The 16,980-nt window shown below is 41.9% G+C and overlaps 1 long non-coding RNA gene across 1 annotated transcript; it reads left to right on the forward strand.

Moving 5' to 3' along the window:
* The first annotated feature begins 3,959 nt into the window (after positions 1–3,959).
* On the forward strand, positions 3,960–9,406 carry LOC139553157 (uncharacterized). The gene is made up of 2 exons (XR_011670608.1): positions 3,960–5,309; positions 9,183–9,406. It is a non-coding gene; the product is annotated as an uncharacterized lncRNA (long non-coding RNA).
* Positions 9,407–16,980: the final 7,574 nt, after the last annotated feature.

The raw sequence follows: 16,980 nt of genomic DNA on the forward strand, positions 1-16,980 counted from the left end.
AGCAGCATTCCCCAAGAGAGGATGGCTTTCACTTCAGCAGTGATGAATTCATGAACTTCTTTGACGAAAAGATCATGATCATTAGAAAGCAAATTACATACTCCTCTTTGAATCTACGTATTTTTACAAAGCTCAGTTGTCCTGAGTCTGCACAACACTGCCAAGACGTAGGATCAAGGGAGACGCTCAAGTTTTTTAATGCTATATCTCTTGACACTGATGAAAATAGTCATGGCCTCTAAACCTTCCAGCTGCATACTGGACCCTTTTCCAACTAAACTACTGAAAGAGCTGCTTCCTGTGCTTGGCCCTCCTATGTTGAACATAATAAACGGCTCCCTATCCACCGGATGTTTACCAAACTCACTAAAAGTGGCAGTAATAAAACCTCTCTTGAGAGAAGCCAAACCTTGACCCAGAAAATATTTGAAAAACTATCGGCCTATATCAAATCTCCCATTCCTCTCAAAACATTTTGAAAAAGCTGTTGCGCAGCAACTCACTGCTTTCCTGGAGACAAACAAAGTATACGAAACGCTTCAGTCTGGTTTTAGACCCCATCATAGCACTGAGACTGCACTTGTGAAGGTGGTAAATGACCTTTTAATGGTGTCAGACCGAGGCTCTGCATCTGTCCTCGTGCTCCTAGACCTTAGTGCTGCTGTTGATTCCATCGATCACCACATTCTTTTGGAGAGATTGGAAACCCAAATTGGTCTACACGAACAAGTTCTGGCCTGGTTTAAATCTTATCTGTCGAAAGGATATCAGTTTGTATCTGTAGATGGTTTGTCCTCTGACAAATCAACTGTAAATTTTGGTGTTCCTCAAGGCTCCGTTTTAGGACCACTATTATTTTCACTATATATTTTACCTCTTGGTGATGTCATTCGGAAACATAATGTTAATTTTCACTGCTATGCAGACGACACACAGCTCTACATTTTGATGAAATATGGTGAAGCCCCAAAATTGCCCGCCCTGGAAGCCTGTGTTTCATAAATAAGGACGTGGATGGGTGAAAATGTTCTACTTTTAAACTCAAACAAAATGGAGATGCTAGTTCTAGGTCCCAAGAAACAGAGATCTTCTGTTGAATCTGACAATTTATCTTTAATTAATTTGATCATATTACTCCAGTGCTAGCCTCTCTACACTGGCTTCCTGTTAAGGCAAGGGCTGATTTCAAGGTTTTACTGCTAACCTACAAAGCTTGCTCCTACCTATCTTTCCGATGTGGTCCTGCTGTACATACCTACACGTACGCAACAGTCACAAGACACAGGCCTCCTTACTGTCCCTAGAATTTCTAAGCAAACAGCTGGAGGCAAGGCTTTCTAAAATTTCAGGTAGGATCACCACTTTATTTTAAGAATGTGAAATGTCAGAATAATATTAGAGATTTATTTCAGCTTTTATTTCTTTCATCACATTCCCAGTGGATCAGAAGTTTACATACACTCAATTAGTATTTGGTAGCATTGTCTTTAAATTGTTTAACTGGTCAAACATTTCGGGTAGCATTCCACAAGCTTCCCACAATAATTTGGGTGAATTTTGGCCAATTCCTCCTGACAGAGCTGGTGTAACTGAGTCAGGTTTGTAGCTTGCTCGCACACGCTTTTTCAGTTCTGCCCAAACATTTTCTATAGGATTGAGGTCAGGGCTTTGTGATGGTCACTCCAATACCTTGACTTTGTTGTCCTTAAGCCATTTTGCCACAACTTTGGAAGTATGCTTGGGGTCATTGTCCATTTGGAGGACCCATTTGCGCTCAAGCTTTAACTTCCTGACTGATGTCTTGAGATGTTGCTTCAATTTAGCCACATAATTTTGCTACCTCATGATGCCATCTATTTTGTGAAGTGCGCCAGTCCCTCCTGCAGCAAAGCACCCCCACAACATGGTGCTGCCACCCCCGTGCTTCACGGTTGGGATGGTGTTCTTCGGCTTGCAAGCCTCCCCCTTTTCCCTCCAAACATAACAATGATGGCCAAAACAGTTATATTTTTGTTTCATCAGACCAGAGAACATTTCTCCAAAAGTATGATCTTTGTCCCCATGTGCAGTTGCAAATCGTAGTCTGGCTTTTTTATGAGCGGCCTTTCAGGTTATGTTGATATAGGACTCGTTTTACTGTGGATACAGATACTTTTGTACCTGTTTCCTCCAGCATCTTCACAAGGACCTTTGCCGTTGTTCTGGGATTGATTTGCACTTTTCGCACCAAAGTACGTTCATCTCTAGGAGACAGAACCCGTCTCCTTCCTGAGCGGTATGACGGCTGCATGGTCCCATGGTGTTTATACTTGTGTACTATTGTTTGTTCAGATGAACGTGGTACCTTCAGGCGTTTGGAAATTTCTCCCAAGGATGAACCAGACATGTGGAGGACTACAATTTTTTTTCTGAGGTCTTGGCTGATTTCTTTTGATTTTCCCATGATGTCAAGCAAAGAGTCACTGAGTTTGAAGGTAGGCCTTGAAATACATCCACAGGTACACCTCCAATTGACTCAAATGATGTCAATTAGCCTATCAGAAGCTTCTAAAGCCATGACATAATTTTCTGGAATTTTCCAAGCTCTTTAAAGGCACAGTCAACTTAGTGTATGTAAATGTCTGACCCACTGGAATTGTGATACAGTGAATTATAAGTGAAATAATCAATAATCTGTCTGTAAACAATTGTTGGAAAAATGACTTGTGTCATGCACAAAGTAGATGTTCTAACCGACTTGCCAAAACTATAGTTTGTTAACAAGACATTTGTGGAGTGGTTGAAAAACTCGTTTTAATGACTCCAACCTAAGTGTATGTAAACTTCCGACTTCAACTGTATATTTTTTCTCTCTTTTGTTTTACCATGTAATCAGAATTATAGTGTTAAATTGCATCAATACATAGCGATGGCTGGATGTTACGGTACAATTAGTTGCATACAAGGCTCATAGTCTGTGTTTTCGATAACACCCAAGGATGAAAACGAAGGAGAGGGCATGGAGACCAGCATAACATGGGCATGGAATGTAACGTATGGACGTTTTCCCCCCCTAGTTTTAGTCGCATCAATGGGTGGTGTGAAGTTATAAAAAAAAAAAAATCTCTCTCTTTCCTTTTCAAGTCAATATGTTTTTAGGTTTCGTGGAACATAAGAGTGATAATTGTTCCAGAGGAGGGTGTATATTGACTAATTGATTTGAGAATGTTTTAGTATGTTTATAACTGAAGAAGTGCGTTAGGAGTAGTGACTAGTGTGTTATGGGTTAGATGGAATGATATATGTGCAAATGTATCTGTAGCAGGAGGCGAGGTGTTTGAGACAGAATGTTTACATAGGGCTGTTAAGTGGGATGGAACGTGACTGCAGTGAAGATCTGTGGGGGCTCATGAATTAAGGTTGTGGTGATAGAGAAGTATCATCCCCAAGAGACTGTATATTGTTACAGGAGATAGCTCATAGGAGAGGGAGGACAGCTAACTGTGCACAATATAGAGAGTTAATTAAGTTAAATTGAACATTACGCATACCCAGATCATGGTGAGAGTAGAGGTTAGCAGGGGTTACTTTAGTAGCATTGTTGGGATACCAGTTTATGAGGACTCCTGCCACATGGCTTGGTAGCTGGTAACTGGGAGGCCGATGGGAGTAAGGGGGGCCTGTTATTCAAATGTCACAAATTAGTGATCATGCCGTAAGAGGAGCATCTATGTTGTCAGGAAATGACCCATGTGTTGTTGTGTGTATACCCTCAGGTGAAAGCAGATATCACCAAGGGCACGGGCTGAATTCTGGAGTGTGAGTGTACATCAAGATACACCATATATAAGTATGTGTTGGTCTGGTCCACACACAGTACTCCTGACAGCACCTGCAGCGGTAAAGATCGTCATGTGTCTCCTCGGTGGGTGCGTAGTTCTCACGAGAAGGAAGGTCCAGATGTATAATGAGGAGCTTGAAGACACCATGACAGAGGAAGCAGAGCTAAAAAGAGAGAGAGAGACTAGATTCCACTGTAAACATGTAGATGGGTTGGATCTAGGAGCGACTTTAAACATCATAGTTGGGTTGGGTTAGCTGCTTTATTGGTTAATGCATCATATGAAAGAGGATAAATGTTGGGGTAATTGTACTCTGTACAACATTGTTGAAGGCATTGATGTGAAAGCATATACACTGCTGAGTTACCTCAAGAGGATTTAGCATTGATTAGGGATACGCACTTGCCTATCAGGTGATGTGCCTATCAAGTGGCAGTAGAAGAGATGGGGAACAAGGTGAAAATGACATGGCTTGGGAACACCTCTCGGAACCTGGGGCCGTAAAGGGGACGACTGGGAGAAAGCATGAGGAGGCTTTTTAGGGCTTTCATTTTTGTGGAGTCCAGCAGAAAAGTATCCTGAAGGCATAGACTCAGGTGAAGAGAGAGTGGGAATTGTCATGGTCTCAGACGTTGGTTTTCATGCATATATAATTATGCATAGCTATTCACATTGTTAATACTGTTATGTGTTTTTTGTTGCTTTCCAAGTCTTATGCTATCACTCTCTTAGGAACCAGAAGAAGAAAGTGGAGAAACTAAAAGCAGCTCAGCTGAAGTGAAAGAAGTCACCAGCTTCAGCTGGAATGCCATTGTGTTGTGTGATGAGATGGAAATAAGATTGTGTATGGTGTAATCATAGAACAGAGGCCATACGTCTCTGAGTTTGAAAACCTCACAGAAAAAAAAGGCAAAAACCTGAACCAGGACCAGAGGTTCCCCGTCTGGTGATCCCAGGGGACCAGGTCTACATCCGAGTGTTCCGGAGGAAGTGGAATGAACCAAGGTGAGAGGGTCCCTACAAGGTGGTCCGAGCGACATCAACAGCCATCCAGGTGAAAGGAACCACTACGTGGTACCTTCTAAACCACTGTACCAGAGTTCCAGAGGGGATCGGCGAAGACCATTGAGCCACGAGGAAGGAGAGGATGCTGATACACCAGGCAGGAGCCTGGAGGAAACAAAGAAGAGGACCAAGGTGCAACTCCCAATAGTCAACAGACACTCTATCCTTAATATCCAGAGAGTCCAGGGATAAGGAGGAGTGACATGCCTGTTGCTCCTGATGACATCCCTACTCTGGCAGATACCCCTGACTGAGGCGCTGTCCAAGGGGACGGAGAAACAACGACAGGAGAATGGGAAGGAGACTTCCCTACTATCGACTTCTCTGCCCTCACATGGTCTTCCTAACAGACAGTGGGAACCAGGACAGATGAAGAACGGTAGAATGGCATTGACAGCAACAGCGGAAAACCTAGAAGAAATGGTAAAAAACACCTCCCACAAGCACTAGTACACCAACTAAGACAATGGCAAAACCACAAGAAAGTGGGTTGCTATCTGGACATATGTTACCAACTGGGGTAGTCACAATGAAGAAACTACCCCAGAATCAAAACATTGACTCAATGTTCAAATTATTTAACCATGTACTCAATGTAACAGTTGCTGAATGATAAATTATGTTAGACCTTCTGAATATCCTTTTACACTGTATGTTAAAGGACAATTTACCTAAGGATGAATTTTTTTAACTTCATTCTAGCTATATGTGAAAGGAGATGTTTGGTCCTGACTCCCCAGCATGAATGAGAAAGTGAAACAAAGGTTGATGAGTTGAAAGGGAGGACCATGATCATGCTGTTTAACCTCTCTAGGGGGTGTGGGAAGCTACCGTCCCACCTGGCCAACATCCAGTGAAATTGCAGAGTGACAAATTCAAAAACAGAAATACTCATTATAAAAAAATCATGAAACATACAAGTGTTATACATCGGTTTAAAGATTAACTTTAACTTCAGATTTCAAAAAATACTTTACGGCGAAAGCAAACCATGTGATTATCTGAGAACAGTGCCCAGCAGACAAATCATTACAAACAGTAAGTAGATGAGTAACAAAAGTCAGAAATAGCGATAAAATGAATCACTTACCTTTGATGATCTTCATATGGTTACACTCACAAAACCCCCAGTTACCCAATAAATGTTTGTTTTGTTCGATCAAGTCCCTCTTTATATCCAAAAACCTCAGTTTTGTTAGCGCGTTTTGTTCAGTAATCCACTGTCTCAAACAACATCCGGTGAAATTGCAGAGCGTGAAACTCAACAAAACAGAAATTCTCATAATAAACATACATAAAAGATACAAATGTTATACACCAGCTTAAAGATAAACTTTGTGTTAATCCAACCGCTGTGTCAGATTTCAAAAAGGCTTTACGGCGAAAGCAAACCATGCGATTATCTGAGAACAGCGCCAAGCAGACAAATCATTACAAACAGTTAGCAGCCAAGAAGAGGAGTAACAAAAGTCAGAAATAGCGATAAAATTTATAATTTACCTTTTGATGATATTCATATGATTGCACTCCCAAGACTCCATGTTACACAATAAATGTTTGTTTGTTCGATAATGTCCCTCTTTATATTCAAAAACCTCAGTTTTGTTGGTGCGTTTTGTTCAGTAATCCATTGGAACAAAGCGTGGTCACAACAGACAGACAAAAAATCTAAAAAAAGTACCATAAAAGTTCATAGAAACATGTCAAATTATGTTTATAATCAATCCTCAAGTTGTTTTTGTCATAAATAATCGATCATATTTCAACCGGACAATAGCTTCATCAATAGAAAAGGAAGGAAGGAAAGGAAAATAGAAAAACAAGAAAGGCACGGTCCAGGTCATGCGCAGGACTCATGTCTGGAAATTTACACTGTCCTCTCATTGAAAGTGGTGTTTCTCCCTCATTCTTCAGAGTAAAAGCCTGAAACAATGCCTAAAGACTGGCTACATGTAGTGGAAGCCATAGGGGTTGTGAACTGCGTCATAAGTCTTTGTATGGTGGATAGGCTTTCAATGGGAAAAACAGGCATTTCAAAATAATAGCACTTCCTGGATGGATTTTCCTCAGGTTTTCACCTGCCATATTAGTTCTGTTATACTCACAGACATTATTTTAACAGTTTTGGAAACTTTAGAGTGTTTTCTATCCACATCTACCAATTATATGCATATCCTAGCTTCTGGACCTGAGTAGCAGGCAGTTTACTTTGGGCACGCTTTTTATCCAAAATTCCGAATGCTGCCCCTTACCCTAATGAGGTTAATCAGCTTCTTGATATGCCACATTTGTCAGGTGGATGGATTATCTTGCTAAAGGAAAAATGCTTACTAACAGGGATGTAAACTAATTTGAGAGAAATAAGCTGTTTGTGTGTATGGAACATTTCTGGGATCTTTTATTTCAACTCATGAGACATGGGACCAACACTTTACATATATCCCTATATCCATCCTGCCCTGCCTATCTAAGGTCTTCGAAAGCCAAGTCAACAAACAGATCACTGACCATCTCGAATCCCACCGTACCTTCTCCGCTGTGCAATCCGGTTTCCGAGCCGGTCATGGGTGCACCTCAGCCACGCTCAAGGTACTAAACGATATCATAACCGCCATCGATAAAAGACATTACTGTGCAGCCGTCTTCATCGACCTGGCCAAGGCTTTCGACTCTGTCAATCACCATATTCTTATCGGCAGACTCAGTAGCCTCGGTTTTTCTAATGACTGCCTTGCCTGGTTCACCAACTACTTTGCAGACAGAGTTCAGTGTGTCAAATCGGAGGGCATGTTGTCCGTTCCTCTGGCAGTCTCTATGGGGGTACCACAGGGTTCAATTCTCGGGCCGACTCTTTTCTCTGTATACATCAATGATGTTGCTCTTGCTGCGGGCGATTCCCTGATCCACCTCTACGCAGACGACACCATTCTATATACTTCCGGCCCTTCCTTGGACACTGTACTATCTAACCTCCAAACGAGCTTCAATGCCATACAACACTCCTTCCGTGGCCTCCAACTGCTCTTAAACGCTAGTAAAACCAAATGCATGCTTTTCAACCGTTCGCTGCCTGCACCCGCACGCCCGACTAGCATCACCACCCTGGACGGTTCCGACCTAGAATATGTGGACATCTATAAGTACCCAGGTGTCTGGCTAGACTGCAAACTCTCCTTCCAGACTCATATCAAACATCTCCAATCCAAAATCAAAGCAAGAATCGGCTTTCTATTCCGCAACAAAGCCTCCTTCACTCACGCCGCCAAACTTACCCTAGTAAAACTGACTATCCTACCGATCCTCGACTTCGGCGATGTCATCTACAAAATAGCTTCCAATACTCTACTCAGCAAACTGGATGCAGTTTATCACAGTGCCATTCGTTTTGTTACTAAAGCACCTTATACGACCCACCACTGCGACCTGTATGCCCTAGTCGGCTGGCCCTCGCTACATGTTCGTCGTCAGACCCACTGGCTCCAGGTCATCTACAAGGCTATGCTGGGTAAAGTGCCGCCTTATCTCAGTTCACTGGTCACGATGGCTACACCCACCCGCAACACGCGCTCCAGCAGGTGTATCTCACTGATCATCCCTAAAGCCAAAACCTCATTTGGACGCCTTTCCTTCCAGTTCTCTGCTGCCTGCGACTGGAACGAATTGCAAAAATCTCTGAAGTTGGAGACTTTTATCTCCCTCAACAACTTTAAAAATCTGCTATCCGAGCAGCTAACCGATCGCTGCAGCTGTACATAGTCCATCTGTAAACTACCCACCCATTTTACCTACCTCACCCCCCATACTGCTTTTATTTATTTACTTTTCTGCTCTTTTGCACACCAGTATCTCTTCTTGCACATGATCATCTGATGATTTATCACTCCAGTGTTAATCTGCTAAATTGTAATTATTCGATTTATTGCCTACCTCATGCCTTTTGCACACATTGTATATAGATTCTCTTTTTTTCTTTTTTTTTTTTTTCTACCATGTTATTGACTTGTTTATTGTTTACTCCATGTGTAACTCTGTGTTGTCTGTTCACACTGCTATGCTTTATCTTGGCCAGGTCGCAGTTGCAAATGAGAACTTGTTCTCAACTAGCCTACCTGGTTAAATAAAGGTGAAATAAAAATAATTAAAAAAAACATGTTGCGTTTTATATTTTTGTTCTGTATAGTTAAATGCACTAAAGAGGAACAATGGGTACATACTGAATATGTGCATGCTCATCACCAGAATCTTTTCAAATGTGTTTATTTTCAAAGTGTCACATACTCCCTCTTCGGCCTCTAGGTCATCAGGCTGCTGATTATCCCGCACACCTGTCACCATCGTCTCGCGTCCCAGTGCCTCATGACACTCACCTGGACTACATCACCTCCTTGATTATCTTCCCTATATCTGTCACTCCCCTTGGTTCTTTCCTCAGAGGTTATTGACTCAGTTTCCATGTCGGTGCGTTGGTTGTGTTTTGTGTTCATTGTTTCTTTTATTTATTAAAACACTTACTCCCTGAACTTGCTTCCCGACTCTCAGCGCACTCTTTACACGAGGGATACAGCTAAGGACATGAACAACTTCATAGTTAAGAACCCTATATGTAAGAAAATGAAAGGGATTCTACAACAACCAATATCACTCCCTAAAAACACAACCCTGTGGAACAATCCTTGGATAGCTTTTCAGAATTCACAGATAAATTGTTCCACATGGAATACTAAAGGCATAGAAAACGTAAATTACTTGGTAATAGTCAATACATGTATTTCCATGACAGAATTAAAAAGTAATTTGTGACTGACCAATGTAGATTGCGGAACTTAAAAGTTACCTATCACAAGTGTTCATATGATAGGGAACATATGTAACAGTATAACTTTAGTACCGTCCCCTCGCCCCGACACGGGCGCGAACCAGGGACCCTCTGCACACATCAACAACTGACACCCACGAAGCGTCGTTACCCATCGCTCCACAAAAGCCACGGCCCTTGCAGAGCAAGGGGAAACCCTACTTAAGTCTCAGAGCAAGTGACGTAACTGATTGAAACACTACTAGCGCGTACCCGCTAACTAGCTAGCCATTTCACATCCTTTACACTCACCCCCCTTTCAACCTCCTCCTTTTCCGCAGCAACCAGTGATCCGGGTCAACAGCATCAATGTAACAGTATAACTTTACGGCGTCCCCTCGCCCCGACACGGGCGCGAACCAGGGACCCTCTGCACACATCAACAACGGTCGCCCACGAAGCATCGTTACCCATCGCTCCACAAAGGCCACGGCCCTTGCAGAGCAAGGGGAAACCCTACTTAAGTCTCAGAGCAAGTGACGTAACTGATTGAAACGCTACTAGCGCGTACCCGCTAACTAGCTAGCCATTTCACATCCGTTACACATATACGAAACCTTGCAGAGAGCATATCCACTGACAATCTCTACGAAAAAAATATAAACTATTGAAACCAAGAACTGATGTTGGCACAAGATGGAGGGAACATTGGAGTATAACTAAGAAAAGTACAGTTAGCGAAAATGTACGCTTAATCCAGTATAAACTAATGTATAGAATTTATTATACAAAAGACAAAATTCACAAATTGTACAGCACAACGGGGGAGTCAAGTCTTTAATTGCGAAACTAATACTGACTCAATAATGCATGCTTTCTGGGAATGCTTTCAAGTCGAAAAGTTATGGGCGGAGCTAGAAAGTTGGCTGTAAGAAGAATTATGTAAGCCTACTTTTATTCTGTCTGTCTGCATATTTCAAGACATGGCATATGGGGTTGTAGTGAGATACGCAATGGGCTGGACGATTCTCTTCTCATCCCTCATCTTGAAAAAAAACATATACAAAAAACTTCGAAATCAGTCAATCCGCCATCATTAACACAATGGAAAAAATTTAATTATTTATTATTGAAATATCGAAATAGCATGGGCGACCCGAGAAAAACAAAATAGTACAATTTAAGGCCAAGTGGCAAACAACAATGCAGGCGCTAGGGAAGGGGATGTGAGCATGCGGGTCTGGGCAGATGAGATGTAGTCATTGTTTGTGTGTTTCTGTAAGTTGTTGTTCGTATGTATACATTTGTAAGTAGGGGGGGGGGGGGGGGGGTAAGACATATATAAAACTTGGATAATTTCTTGTCTGGTTGTGATTTGATGATTCTATTTTTGCTGTGGAAGTGTTGCAGTGGTCGTTGCGTTGGTCTACTGCTCCGTGGTGCTGAGCAGTGTCTCCTTTTTGTGCCGGTGATGTCAGTGGTTCATCATCTGGAATAGGTTCCATATCAGCCATGGATGGGTGTCTGACATGGGCTTGTACTTACTCTGTGGTGAGTTGCACGGAGTCTTGACGAGGGAGATGAAGGTTCATTCTGCTGTCTTTTCACTATTCCGTTCTCCATCGTATTACGTAGGAGTTAACAGACAGCTAAATGCCTTATCATAATGCAAGAGTCAAGATCGTGATCATCTCTGTCCACTTTAATGATACAAGATGAAACTACGAGAAAAAATAAATACTCAATCCAAAATAACTCAGAATTAAGAACATTATGTGTAAATACAGAGTGATTACACAATTCAAGCCCCAAAGTAATGATACAAAGGAAAGAGCCATCATAACACAAGGGGGTGAGAAGCCAAATAAATATTTTGCTGGAAACATGTCTAGCTGAAGATGACCATGAAGAATAATGGACGGGGGAAACTATTAGCCTACTGTAGCTAAAAGTAAAAAAATATATAAAACACTAAACAACTGTTGCTGTTATACAAGTCATTAGACAATCTAGCTTGCTCCAGTATCTCAATAGGTACCAGCACAACATAACACAGTAAATAAGAAAATGAGGATGAAAAAAGTAAACACTCAAAAAAGGTTTAGTGTCATTTGCCATCCAGCGGCGGCCCACCCATTAGGACGTTAGGGGCAGCGCCCCACTTGTGATTGTCCCCCCCCCAAATTGTGATTTAAATAAAATAAAATAAAATAAAAATAATACGAACTCAGAATGTATTATTTGTAGAGGGATTACACAATTCAAACCCCAAAGTAATGATACAAAGGAAAGAGACAGCATACAATGCAGTATATCGAGTCTAATAGAGGAAACCTAGCACCAATCCACCAGTAGCTAGCTACCATAGAAGTTTCCCAAAATGTAGCAACATAACAATCATATGGTCATGAAACAACAAAATATAATTCAGTAGCAGTTACTTACAGACAATGCAACTGTTTGAGAAACCATAAAGGATGACAGTAGATACTGGAGGATTGAGTTCAATGTGCATCTTCTTGGGTCGTCACTAGTTACCACATCCACAAAGTCATAACCCCCTTAAAATCAGATTTTAAACCTCACTGTAACCACACTGTTAACCTTATGCCTAACCTTAAATTAAGAACAAAAAACGAATTTCTGTATTCATGAATTTTTACGATATAGCCAATTTTTACTTTGTGGCTGTGGTAACTAGTGACAACCATCTTAGTCATCTTCTTGCACAATCTTGTACTTGAATGACCTCTAAACTTGTCACATGACATTAGTCAAATAAAAGGAAAGGAAATGTCTGACCATTAGGGGGTGAGAAGCCAAAGAAATGTCTAGCTGGAAACATGACACCGTTGAAGGTGACCAAGAAGGATAATGGAGGGGGAAAGTATTAGCATACTGTGACTAAAGGTTAAAAATGATAAACTCCAAACAACCGTTTCTGTTATACAAGTCATTAGACAATATATCAAGCTGCAGTATCTCAATAGGTATTTTTTTATTTTATTTACAATGACGGTCTACCAGAAGGCAAAAGGCCTCCTGCGGGGACAAGGGCTGTGATACCATTTCTTTTTAAAGATATGAAAAAACACATGACGACAAGAGAGACTCCATAACACTACATAAAGAGAGACCTACAGTAAGACAACAACATAGCATGGCAGCAACACATGAAAAGGTAGCAGTACAACATAACACAGTATATAAGAACAAACAAAAGTCAACACTAAAAAAGGTTTAGTATCATTTGCCATCCAGCGGCGGCCCGCCCATTAGGATGTTAGGGGTAGCGCCCCACTTGTGATTGGTCCCCAAAAAATGATGTGTGATTGATTATTATTTAATTTTTTTCATAAAAGTGTGGTAAATTTGTCAATTTTCCTGTTTCAAAAATATATTGTTGTTCAGTTACATACTACTCTGCCCGTCAGTGACTACCAGCAGCAGCAGCTCCGTCTCCGCATAGGCCTTGCCAACATTGCTTGGATTATTTTGCCAGCTATTTGCTATGAGGGGGGGAACTGCAGCATAAAATATAACAGCACAAAGTCAATGGAGCATTATGGGGTGCTCGAATGTGCTTCACTCATAGCTTCTGGGTCTACTCTAGTCTCCCTCCCCCAATGAGTCTCTCGCGCCAGACGGCTTACTTTCTGCATGTTAGACTAGATCTGCTCTATCAGGTACAGATGACGCTAAAGCAAAACGCTAATTGTAAATAAATAATCATAACAGTCACGAAAGCCTGGGACATGAAAAATTGGACAACTACAGTACCAGTCAAAAGTTGACACCTACTCATTAAAGGGTTTTTCTTTATTTTTACTATTTTCTACATTGTAGAATAATAGTGAAGACATCAAAACAATGAAATAACACATGGAATCATGTAGTAACCAAAAAGTGCTTCTTCAAAGTAGCCACCCTTTGCCTTGATGACAACTTCACCCACTCTTGGTATTGTGACATTATGTCAGCTAGCTATCCCCAGTTAGATGCATTTTCACTTATTACATCTGCATGCTTGTTGCGACCTTCCTGGTTTCCACTAGTTACCACAGTCACAAATTCAAAATGGCTATAATGTAAAAAATAAAAAATAAAAAAGTTAGGCATAAGGTTAACAGGGTGGTTAATGTCGGGGTTAAGGTTAGGGTTAGGTTTAAAATCACATTTTAAGAAGATCAATTGTAGAAATAGGCAGGCTTTATGACTTTGAAGCTGTGGTAAACCAGTGAACCTGGTGGACTCCTTCGTTTGTGAGCTGGCTGCTTGTTCTAAATAGTATAATCTGATCTGTTAAAAACAGCGGCAGCATGCGCAGCAGCGATCATTCGGTTTTTGACACGCAAAAGTGAAATAGGTGTATTTAAGCTGTTGTTCAAATGCACAGATCGCTTTATATATCTTCTCAAAGAAACTACAGGTAGTTCAAAAACGTGGCATATTTCTGTCATGCTGCTTTGTTGACAGCTACAACCAACTTGCCAATCAGCGGCCGCTACTGTTGCCATCACAAAGCACTTCACAGCACTATTTTACAGTACATCCCTTCATAGCAAGAACTAACTCTCCAGTTCATAATTGAGACATGCTAGAAAAGACAAACGCACAAGCGTGAGAAAGCCTTCAAACAGACGTGTTCCTCTCTCCCTCCCTCGTTCTCTCGTTGGAGCGATTCTTCAGATTGCCTTCTCTCGACTTTCTGAAATAAATCCCCATGGCCTTTTGTTCAAGTCTCAAGCTCAGCCAGGACCCAATCACACCGCTCACATAGACCCTGTTCCAAATAATTAACTGTAAGGGGGAGGAGGGAGGATAAGTAGACTGCAAGGTTTCGTCTGAAGAACAATGGGGATCTGGGACCTGGCTGAGCTCAGCTATCAGGAAAAGTCACTTTCCTGTCAGGGCTATAGAAAGAAATGACTTGTTGTCTTCTATGCGGTCAACGGTTACAAAGGATAGAAGGGGGAGTTGGTGATGACATGGGTGTGACTCTCTACGGTTTAAAGTCAAGATGGCTTTACAGCAGTGGTGTAGGCCTACACAAGGCCGTCATCACACAGGTGCATTGATTAGATGAACAATTAAACCACTTTATGGAATTGTATCATCAGAAACAGGCAGAAGAATTAACATTTATAGATTGACAATATTGACCTCACACGAACGCACTTGCACGTACGCATGCACGCATCTGCAGACACAAACTTGATTGATTCCCAACATTCTGATAAATGAAGGCAGAGGTGAACTAAAGTAATTTAACATTGAGACCATTGTTTTATGTCAGATAGCGTGTCAATTCATGGTCTGTCTTGTATTTTGCAAAGAGTAATGGGATAGATCAAAGTAGTCTAGCTACAATGTGCTGTCTAACGCAGTGGCGATTTTAGCATGGAAATCTTGGTAGGGCAAAAAAAAATCCTCTTTAGATGCATGCCAGCAAAGCCACTACACTACATTAACAATACATGAATTGCACTATAACGGTGACAAACGGTGCCCACAAACTGTTAGGGCCTACATAAAGCTGTCCCAACAGCAGTCCCAACAGCAGTCCCAACACCTTACCACTGCTACACCTGGCTATCAGCGGAGCCTTGTCTGGCAGCAAAACAGTTCATTCAGCCTCATTTCCTGACATAAAAAAAAACATAGCTGATATGGATGACTTGCTTAAACAAATGTGGTTTCTACTGACAATTGAGATGTACAAACTATGGCATAAGGCAGGGGTGTCAAACTCATTCCACGGAGGGCCTAGTGTCTGCAGGTTTTTGGTTTTTCCTTTCAATAAAGCCCTAGACAACCAGGTGTGGGGAGTTCCTAACTAATTAGTGATGTTAATTCATCAATCAAGTACAAGGGAGGAGCGAAAACCCGCAGACACTCGGCCCCCCGTGGAATGAGTTTGACACCTGTGGCATAAGGGGACGACAAGCGAGTAGGACAGACGTAGTCAATATAACTATTTGTTCAGCACTTTTGAAATGTACAGCTTCATAATTCAGAACATGGGCCGTTCTTAGTGTTCTCCCTGTACACCAAGTCAGAACCGTAGAATAAATAAAGGGGGCATATAAGCAGACTACATAGACTACATGTGCACCACCAAGTCAGAACAGTAGGCGAAATTAAGATGGGAAAAGGGACCAAATTATTAGGGTGGTGAACACTACTAACAGCTTACTACACAACATACACTTAGTAGTACTTTCTTAGCTACAGTATACATATCTCCCTGGCATATTACATCATTTATGCAGCAGCATACAAGACATTTTTGGACTCACCTTGTTGTGCTCTGCTCAGTTGAACAGGAAGGTGGCGTGGCGGTCCTTTGTGGGTAAATTTTGTCATCAAACTTTGTCATAAAAGCCTGACATTCTCTGGATTTATGGTGCTTTCAAAACAACTGGGAACTCGGAAAAAAATGAGGTCGAATCATGATGACGTCAGTGAACTTCAGGTCGGAGCTCTAGAAAGAGGCCAGATTTCCCAACTTGCAATTCCGAGTTGGATGACCATTTCAAACGCATTTTCCCGCCTCCCGAGTTGTGCAGTGTACGAAGGCACTGCATCGAAGTACTAGAGGCGTTCCTACAGACCCGGGTTTGATCCCAAGCTGTGTCGCAGCCGGCCGCGACCGGTAGACCCATGAGGCTGTGCACAATTGGCCCAGCATCATCCGGGTTAGGGGAGCGTTTGGCCCGGATTTCCTTGTACCATAGCGCTCTAGCGACTCCTTGTGGGGGGCCCGGTAAATGCACGCTGTCTTCAGTTGCCAGCTGTACAGTGTTTTCTCCAACACATTGGTGCTTCTGGGTTAAGCGCGCAGTGTGTCAAGAAGCAGTGCGGCTTGGCAGGGTTGTTTTTCGGAGGACGCATAGCTCTCGACATTTGCCTCTCCTGAGTGCTTACAGGAGTTTCAGCGATGGGACAAGACTGTACCTACCAATTGGGGAGAAAAAGGGGTAGAAATACATGTATTTTCCCAGTCAGAGCTAGTTTTTTTCAGAGTTCCCAGTTGTCTTGATCTCACTGAAGTCAATTTTCCCAGTTCCAAGTTTCCAGTTATTTTGAGCGCAGCAGAAACCATGCTGGATTCACATCATGGCCAATGTTAAATGTTTATTCTTTTAAGCTTCAAAAAGAGCCCCTTAAACCCAGACTTGGGACCACACACCCATTCCACTGAATAGCAGGTTAGTGATTGCTTTGCAATGCTTGCAGTTAGCCACTGATTCCTTCCAAACCACCCATTGTTGAATTGCGATTTCCAATTTGTTGTGT

The sequence above is a fragment of the Salvelinus alpinus genome, chromosome 25, assembly GCF_045679555.1.
Source record: "Salvelinus alpinus chromosome 25, SLU_Salpinus.1, whole genome shotgun sequence".
In the NCBI taxonomy this organism is placed as follows: Eukaryota; Metazoa; Chordata; class Actinopteri; order Salmoniformes; family Salmonidae; genus Salvelinus; species Salvelinus alpinus.